Genomic DNA, 10,107 nt, shown 5'->3' on the forward strand with positions numbered 1-10,107 from the left:
TTTTGAACAACCCTCTAGGGTCTTATGATGAAATCGAGTAGCCATTAAATGCTCTTGGTCACCCATCTGAGGTTGGGATAGACCATGAGGCTCCCGAGCTGTAGGTTCTTAAGTAGGGGGATCATTAGAGATGGATATCCCCTCCATTATCTCTGTCGGGCAGAACACTTGATGAGATCAAGAGAGGAGGACTCATTGGAGGAGTCTGTTGTGACAGACCTACCAGGGACCAGTTTGTAAAGACCGCTTAGTTTAATTTGGAAATTAGCAGTTAATCACGTTTAATTATGAAAATTATTTATAGCTATTTAAATAATTATTATACTGTTATTATTGATTTCTGAGATGCATTTTTATGTCATTTAGTAGTTTTCATAATTTTGCATTTCCGGTGCCCGGTATCATGGAACTCGGTGTTTGGCTCAGTAAAATCACAACTTAGTATGTTAGTAGTTTGGGACGGTTTATTAGACATTGGGAATGTCGGGAATGGCCGGGAATTTAGAATTTCCCAAAAATACCCCTTTACTGTTATTTATGTGGTTTTAGTGTGGAGGGGCAAAATGGTCTTTTTGCCCCATTATTATTTTGTCTTCTAGTGATTTTAATAGTGGAAATATATGTTTACTTGGTATTATTTGTTGGCTGAAATGATTAAGTAAAACCCCTTATTTTATTTTACAAAATTTCAATATTTCAAAGTTAGAAAAAATTTGGAAAACACTCTCTCTTGTCCTCTCTTTCTCTCTCGGCTGCATGGGGATTCTAGGGCTGAGTTTTCCTTGATTTTCAAGCTCTCTCTAGCCAAATTTGTGAACTCTTGTTGTGGTATGTTCTCTCTAGCTCTTCTTTTAGTTTTTTTTGAAAATTGATGAAAAAGAAGTGTTGTTGCATGCTTGTTTTTGTGGTTCTTGTTGCTGTGATTTATTGTGATGTTTCAGAGAATTAATCTTGCCGTTTTAGGTAGATTAGAGCTAGTATAATGCATGTTAATTGCTTTGATTTCAAGCTTGGAAGTTTTAGCTCAAAACTATGGTTTTCAAAGAGAAATTGTGTGAATTTGTGGCTGTAGTGTTTGCATGAATTAGGGTTAGTTTTCTGCAGTGTTATTATGCTTGAATATGAGTTAGAATCATGGTTTGGATGCATGTTTGTTGATGTTAGTAACCAAGTTTGAGTTTGGAACTCAAAGCTTGGGCTTTAATGGTGATTTTCATTTTTGTACTTTTTGGGCTGTGTTGATGCTTTAGAAATGTTCTAGGGGTTATATAGAACAGGTCTGGAAGGTTTGAGGTTAATTGGATTTGTTTTGGTTGAGATATGAATTTTTGAAGTTCTGCCTGCGAGGAACCGAAATTCCGGTGGTGCATTCGGAATTCCGGATGGGGTTCTGAAAATTCCCAGAACCAGAATTCCGGTTGGGCAACCGGTCTACCGGTTGGGTGATTTTCAGAAACCCTAGTTCTCCTCATTTTTATGTTATTTGGGGTATTGCCATGCTTTTTATCGATAGGGAAACTTTTAGTTCCTAGTTTAAGTCCCCGGGAAGTGATTTAGCGTATCACTTATAGTGTTGTGATTTTTATGGTTTGGGAGCCTGTAATCCGCCGCGTATAGTTCCGATCGAGTTGACCGGCACACCTGAATTCGGAATCCAGGTAAGATTAGTATAACAGTATGCATATGTAGATTACATGTTTAGCGTGCATGTAGGAAGCCTGTTAGATTACATTAGATATGTATGTTGGCTTCGAGCCATCCAACTGTGTCACGTCGGTACAGGCTGGAGTATGACCAGCAGCCGGAGTATGACCGGTTCGACCGATTAGGCTGACACTTAGGTTGGTGGTTCTGTACTATTTGACGTATCACGTCGGTACAGGCTGGAGTATGACCAAGAATGGAGTATGACAGTTCGACCGATCAGCCGATACCGTAACACGTCGGTACAGGCTGGAGTATGACCAGCAGCCGGAGTATGACCGGTTCGACCGATCAGGCTGTTACTTGTCAATAGTACCGTCCCTATGAACGTTCAGAACTCAGTACCGTGTTTGACACGGCAGTTAGGGGGACTCAGTATCGTGTTGGACACGGCAGTTAGGGTTATGATCAGGGGTATGGGCATCTGATCATGACCGGGATTTATGTATGAGTATTATTATGCTTTTCTTACTGAGTCTGTTGACTCACAATGCTATGTTTATGTGTAGGTAAAGGCAAGGCTAAAGCTGATGGACCGTGAACGAGCCTATGAGGATTGTACATGTCGGGGCGGTTAGGCCTAGAGCGTACGATCATCGGGACAGCGGGGCTATTTTGTAACTAGTCGCTAGGCGACAATTATTTTGTATAAACAGTAAACTTTTGTAAATGATTTTGTAATCGGGATCCCGAGTCTTTTGTATAAATATTTTACAAGTTTAATTAAAGAGCAAAAATTTTAATTAATCACGTTTTCCATAAACCTCGTTGATTAGCAACGAGCTGCACAGCATGTTTAAAAATCACGTAATACGCCTATTCTAGTTAGGGTGTTACAATTTGGTATCAGAGCCGCCAAGTTGTCTTCCGAAGATCGTCACGACATGTACAATCATCATCAGCAGTTAGCTCGTTCCACGGTTCAGTAAGCCTTTATTGCTTTAGTAGTTTATTTATTTATTTTATGAATAAGAAATGCCTTATAGGAAGCATGTTAGTTGCCTGATAGTAGAATAGGCGCATGTTTCGTTTTTAATTTCCAAATTAAGCGGCATTAGTAAGCTCTCCTTGAATACGACCTGATACGCCAACTCTTGGTTTCGCAGGCGGTTCTGACTAGATGGACGCCAGGCGGACTACCAGGAGCCAGTGCAATTCAGTGGGGTCGAACCAAGGTCAGGGAGCTCAGTTTCCCCCGCCAGCTAGGGGCCGAGGTAGAGGTCCCCGGGGCAGGGCTCGTGGTCGGGGTGATGAGAACCCGCCACAGGCTGCCCAGGCTCCCCAAGCCGATCAGGGAGCCCAGAATTGGGAGGTTAGGTTTGCTGAGATGCAAGCCCGAATTGAAGAGCAAGACCTCGAGATACAGAGGTTGAGGCAGCAGGGGGCTCCTGCAGTGCCCATGCCAGTAGTTCCAGTGGCACCCGCCCCTGCTGCTCAGGCCGAATTAGTGGTGGCGGCCAACAGATTGGAACCTTTGTATGAACGGTTCCGGAAGCAAGCACCTCCGGTCTTTCTGGGAGGACCAGATGTAATGAAGGCCGAGCAGTGGCTGACGGTGATCACCAAAATCCTGAACTTTATGGGTGTCACCGGTAATGGCAGAGTGGTGTGTGCCACTTTCCAGTTCCAGGAGGACGCTCTGGTCTGGTGGGACATGGTGTCTCAGATTCACGACGTCACCACCATGACCTGGGAAAGGTTTTAGGAACTCTTCAATGCCAAGTATTATAATGAGGCAGTTAGAAGCGCCAAGAGGAAAGAGTTCGCTCACCTGACCCAGCTGGAGAATATGAGCGTGACCGAGTATACTACTCAGTTTGACCGGTTGGCGAGGTTAGCCTCGGGAATAGTGCCAACCTACTTCAGCAAGAAAGAGAAGTACCTGGACGGGTTAAATGCGAAGATTAAACATGATTTGATGATCACCACCGACGACAAGACCACCAATGCCGAGATGGTGGAGAAGGCACTGCGAGCTGAGGGCGCAGTTGGGTGTATGTCGGAGTCGACCAGTACTCCGGCGAGTGGCGGGGCTCCTACCCCTCCTGCATCAGGCTTTAGCAGGGGGAGTAGTGGTTCGGCCATGGACCAGAAGAGAAGAGCATCCACTGTATCCGGAGGCTCGAGTCAGAACAAGAGGTTCTGGGGGAACCAGAATAGAGGTAGTCGTCCTGGTGGTGCAGAGACCCGGTTCTCCTATCCCGAGTGCCCCAGCTGCAAAAGGCACCATCGGGGTGAATGCAAGGGTCAGGGATGCTTTCACTGTACTTCAAGAGGGATTGTCCCTAGCTCCGCTCAGAGGCACCAAGGGCTCCGGTGATACCCACTCCAGCTAGGGTGTTCGCCATCACTCAGGCTGATGCAGATGCCAGCCCATCAGTTGTGACAGGTCAGCTTTCTGTTAATAACTCGCTTTACTCAGTACTGTTTGATTCTGGGGCTACACATTCTTATGTAGCAGCCAGAGTCTTTAGTAAACTGGATAGACCGTATGATAGATATGAATCAGGGTTTGGAACCCTATTACCTGGCGGAGAGTTAGTTATCTCCAAAAGGTGGATTAGGTCTATGCCGATCAGAATAGATGGTAGAGAGTTAAGTGTCGACTTGATAGAAATGAGCTTAGTAGAGTTCGATATTATTTTAGGAATGGATTTCCTATCTAAATATTCGGCGAGCATTGATTGCAAAAGGAAGATGGTGATCTTCCAACCGGAAAGTGAGGAACCTTTTGTGTTTGTTGGTTCAGTTCAGGGATCTCGGATCCCGGTGATTTCGGCCATGTCAGCTAGAGAATTATTGCATGGTGGATGCTTAGGGTTTCTGGCCGTGGTAGTGGACACCACTCGGCCAGATACCATTCGGCCAGAGGACATCAGGGTAGTTCGGGAATTTTTAGACGTTTTTCCCAAAGAACTTCCAGGGTTACCACCTCAGCGGGAGATTGACTTCGTGATAGATTTGGCACCAGGGGTGGAACCGGTTTCCAAAGCCCCCTATAGAATGGCTCCAGCTGAACTTAAGGAATTAAAGATTCAGCTCCAGGGGTTACTTGACATAGGGTTTATTCGGCCTAGTGTGTCACCTTGGGGAGCACCGGTTTTATTCGTCAAGAAGAAAGATGGAACTATGAGGATGTGCATCGACTACAGAGAATTGAACAAGTTGAAAGTGAAGAATAAATATCCGTTACCTAGAATGGATGATTTGTTCGATCAGCTTCAGGGGAAGACGGTCTTTTCTAAGATTGATCTCCGTTCCGGTTATCATCAGTTGAGAATCCGAGAGGAGGACATTCCGAAGACGGCTTTCCGCACTAGGTATGGACATTACGAATTCCTGGTTATGTCGTTCGGACTAACCAATGCTCCTGCAGCATTCATGGATTTGATGAATAGAGTATTCAAGGATTTCCTCGATATCTGTGTGATTGTGTTTATCGAAGACATCCTCGTGTACTCTCAATCAGAAGAGGAGCATGAATTACATCTCCAGATGGTACTGCAACGGCTTCGGGAACACAAGCTTTATGCCAAGTTCAAGAAATGCGAATTTTGGCTATCTCAAGTGTCCTTCTTAGGGCACATTGTGAGCAAAGATGGGATCAAGGTGGATCCCGGGAAGATCGAATCCGCCAGGGATTGGCCGAGACCGAAGACAGTGACAGAGATTAGAAGCTTCTTGGGTTTAGCTGGGTACTACCGTAGGTTCGTGGAAGGGTTCTCAAAAATTTCAATGCCCCTAACCGAACTTACAAAGAAGAATCAGCGGTTTGTCTGGTCAAACAAGTGCGAAGCTAGTTTTCAGGAGCTGAAGCAAAGGTTGATTACCGTTCCAGTGCTAGCTTTGCCTTCAGACAACGAGAAATTTGTTGTTTATTGCGATGCATCCAGACAGGGTCTGGGGTGTGTGTTGATGCAAGCCGATCGGGTCATCGCTTATGCCTCTCGTCAGTTAAAGGATTATGAACAGCGATACCCGACTCATGATCTAGAGTTGGCCGCGGTAGTTTTTGCATTGAAGATTTGGTGGCATTACCTTTACGGAGAAAGGTGTGAAATCTATACCGACCATAAAAGTCTCAAGTATTTCTTTACTCAGAAAGATTTGAACATGAGACAGAGACGTTGGTTGGAATTAGTGAAAGATTATGACTGCGAGATTCTTTATCACCCTTGGAAGGCCAATGTAGTGGCCGATGCCCTGAGCAGGAAGGGTCCCGGGCAAGTAGCTAGCATGGTTCAGATCTCGCCTCAGCTAGCAGAGGATATGGTTAGATCCGGCATTGAGTTTGTGGTAGATCAGCTTCACAACTTAACGCTACAATCTGATCTGTTGGAAAGAATTAAAGCCGCTCAGATGACTGATCCAGAGTTAGTGAAGATCAGAGATGAGGTTTTGGCTGGTCAAGCCAGGGACTTTTCAGTGTCAGACAACGGGATGCTTCTGTATAAAGCTAGGGTTTGTGTTCCGAATAGTGTGGAACTCATTGAGGAGGCCCATTCTACCCCTTATTTTCTGCATCCCGGCACCACTAAGATGTACCAAGATCTTAAACCGTACTTCTGGTGGAGTGGTATGAAGAAGAATTTGGTAGAATTCGTATCGAGATGCCTCACTTGTCAGCAGATTAAGGCTGAACATCAGAGACCAGCAGGGTTGTTGCAGCCTCTAACCCTACCAGAATGGAAGTGGGAAGATATCACGATGGATTTTATGGTCGGGTTACGTAGGACCACGGGTTTGTTTGATTCCATCTGGGCAGTGGTGGATCTATTCACGAAATCTGCTCATTTTCTACCGGTTAGAACAACATTTACAGTGGATCAGTTGGCAGAATTGTATGTCAGAGAGATTGTAAGACTTCACGGGGTACCAAAGTCTATAGTTTCGGATAGGGATCTGAAGTTCACCTCCAAATTTTGGCAGAGTTTGCAACGAGGAATGGGTACAAAGTTGAAATTCAGTACAGCATTCCATCCTCAGACAGATGGTCAGTCCGAAAGGACAATTCAGATATTGGAGGACATGTTGCGAGCCTGTGTTATGGATTTTGAAGGCTCTTGGAATAAATATCTACCGTTGATAGAATTTTCTTACAACAACAGTTATCAGAGTACGATAGGGATGGCTCCCTATGAACTGTTATACGGTATGAAGTGTAGGTCTCCCATCCACTGGGATGAGACAGGGGAGAGGAAATACCTAGGTCCAGAGTCAGTGCAGCGGACCAATGAGGCAATAGAGAAGATAAAAGCTAGAATGCTTGCCTCACAGAGTAGACAGAAAAGTTATGCAGATCCGAAGTGCAGAGATGTTGAGTTCCAAGTAGGGGACCATGTGTTTTTACGGGTATCTCCGATGAAGGGGATCAAATGTTTCGGGAAAAGAGGCAAGTTATGCCCCAGATTTACAGGACCTTTCGAGATTCTCGAGAAGATAGGTCAAGTGGCATACCGGTTAGCGTTGCCTCCAGCTTTATCAGCAGTTCACAACGTATTCCATGTCTCGATGTTGAGAAAATACGTTTCAGATCCTTCTCATATACTCAGCTATGAGAGCCTAGAACTGCAGCCAGATATGACTTATGAAGAACAGCCAGTGCAGATCCTGGATAGAAAGGATAAAGTCTTTCGGAATAAGACCATAGCATTGGTCAAAGTTCTCTTGAGAAACAACAAGGTGGAGCAAGCCACCTGGGAGCTAGAGTCAGATATGAGAGCTCAATATCCAGAGTTATTCAGGTTAGATTTCGGGGACGAAATCCTTTTAAGGGGGGAATAGTTATAAAGACCGCTTAGTTTAATTTGGAAATTAGCAGTTAATCACGTTTAATTATGAAAATTATTTATAGCTATTTAAATAATTATTATACTGTTATTATTGATTTCTGAGATACATTTTTATGTCATTTAGTAGTTTTCATAATTTTGCATTTCCGGTGCCCGGTATCATGGAACTCGGTGTTTGGCTCAGTAAAATCACAACTTAGTATGTTAATAGTTTGGGACAGTTTCTTAGACATTCGGAATGTCGGGAATGGCCGGGAATTTAGAATTTCCCAAAAATACCCCTTTATTGTTATTTATGTGATTTTAGTGTGGAGGGGCAATATGGTCTTTTTGCCCCATTATTATTTTGTCTTCTAGTGATTTTAATAGTGGAAATATATGTTTACTTGGTATTATTTGTTGGCTGAAATGATTAAGTAAAACCCCTTATTTTATTTTACAAAATTTCAATATTTCAAAGTTAGAAAAAATTTGGAAAACACTCTCTCTTCTCCTCTCTTTCTCTCTCGGTTGCATGGGGATTCTAGGGCTGAGTTTTCCTTGATTTTCAAGCTCTCTCTAGCCGAATTTGTGAACTCTTGTCGTGGTATGTTCTCTCTAGCTCTTCTTTTAGTTTTTTTTTTAAAAAATTGATGAAAAAGAAGTGTTGTTGCATGCTTGTTTTTGTGGTTCTTGTTGCTGCGATTTATTGTGATGTTTCAGAGAATTAATCTTGCTGTTTTAGGTAATTTAGAGCTAGTATAATGCATGTTAATTGCTTTGATTTCAAGCTTGGAAGTTTTAGCTCAAAACTATGGTTTTCAAAGAGAAATTGTGTGAATTTGTGGCTGTAGTGTTTGCATGAATTAGGGTTAGTTTTCTGCAGTGTTATTATGCTTGAATATGAGTTAGAATCATGGTTTGGATGCATGTTTGTTGATGTTAGTAACCAAGTTTGAGTTTGGAACTCAAAGCTTGGGCTTTAATGGTGATTTTCATTTCTGTACTTTTTGGGCTGTGTTGATGCTTTAGAAATGTTCTAGGGGTTATATAGAACAGGTCTTGAAGGTTTGAGGTTAATTGGATTTGTTTTGGTTGAGATATGAATTTTTGAAGTTCTGCCTGCGAGGAACCGAAATTCCGGTTGTGCATCCGGAATTCCGGATGGGATTCTGAAAATTCCCAGAACCAGAATTCCGGTTGGGCAACCGGTCTACCGGTTGGGTGATTTTCAGAAACCCTAGTTCTCCTCGTTTTATGTTATTTGGGGTATTGCCATGCTTTTTATCGATAGGGAAACTTTTAGTTCCTAGTTTAAGTCCCCAGGAAGTGATTTAGCGTATCACTTATAGTGTTGTGATTTTTATGGTTTAGGAGCACATGTCAGCCGCGTAGATAGTTCCGGTCGGAGTTGGCCGCACACCTGAATTCGGAATCCAGGTTAGATTAGTATAACAGTATGCATATGTAGATTACATGTTTAGCGTGCATGTAGGAAGCCTGTTAGATTACATTAGATATGTATGTTGGCTTCGAGCCATCCAACTGTGTCACGTCGGTACAGGCTGGAGTATGACCAGCAGCCGGAGTATGACCGGTTCGACCGATTAGGCTGAAACTTAGGTTGGTGGTTCTGTACTATTTGACGTATCACGTCGGTACAGGCTGGAGTATGACCAGCAGCCGGAGTATGACCGGTTCGACCGATCAGGCTGATACTGTAACACGTCGGTACAGGCTGGAGTATGACCAGCAGCCGGAGTATGACCGGTTCGACCGATCAGGCTGTGACTTGTCAATAGTACCGTCCATATGAACGTTCAGAACTCAGTACCGTGTTGCACACGACAGTTAGGGGGACTCAGTATCGTGTTGGACACGGCAGTTAGGCTTATGATCAGGGCTATGGGCATCTGATCATGCTCGGGATTTATGTATGAGTATTATTATGCTTTTCTTACTGAGTCTGTTGACTCACAGTGCTATGTTTATGTGTAGGTAAAGGCAAGGCTAAAGCTGATGGACCGTGAACGAGCCTATGAGGATTGTACATGTCGGGGCGGTTAGGCCTGGAGCGTACGATCATCGGGACAGCGGGGCTATTTTTGTAACTAGTCGCTAGGCGACAATTATTTTGTATAAAGAGTAAACTTTTGTAAATGATTTTGTAATCGGGATCCCGAGTCTTTTGTATAAATATTTTACAAGTTTAATTAAAGAGCAAAAATTTTAATTAATCACGTTTTCCATAAATCTCGTTGATTAGCAACGAGCTGCACAGCATGTTTACAAATCACGTAATACGCCTATGCTAGTTAGGGTGTTACACAGTTGGTCCATCGCTTGACATTTAACTAGATGGCTTGGTCGAATCCTCATTTGGAGCAAGGGGCAGTATTACCCTTGCATCCTTATTTTAGGGACATTGCCAACTACTTCGAACCGTGACCTACTCAGATCACCCCAATAGGCATCAAGTACCTTTTGACGCATTTTATTCTTTATGTAGAGTTGGGTTGGCCTTAGCCCTCACCCTACGAGGTTGGATACTTCTTAAAGTTAAAATCCATTCCAAAGCAACCCCAGTTTGGATACTTCTATTTTATTCAATTGGTGTACCAATGGTTAGGCA

This window comes from Cannabis sativa, chromosome 3 (assembly GCF_029168945.1).
Source record: "Cannabis sativa cultivar Pink pepper isolate KNU-18-1 chromosome 3, ASM2916894v1, whole genome shotgun sequence".
NCBI classification, from domain to species: Eukaryota; Viridiplantae; Streptophyta; class Magnoliopsida; order Rosales; family Cannabaceae; genus Cannabis; species Cannabis sativa.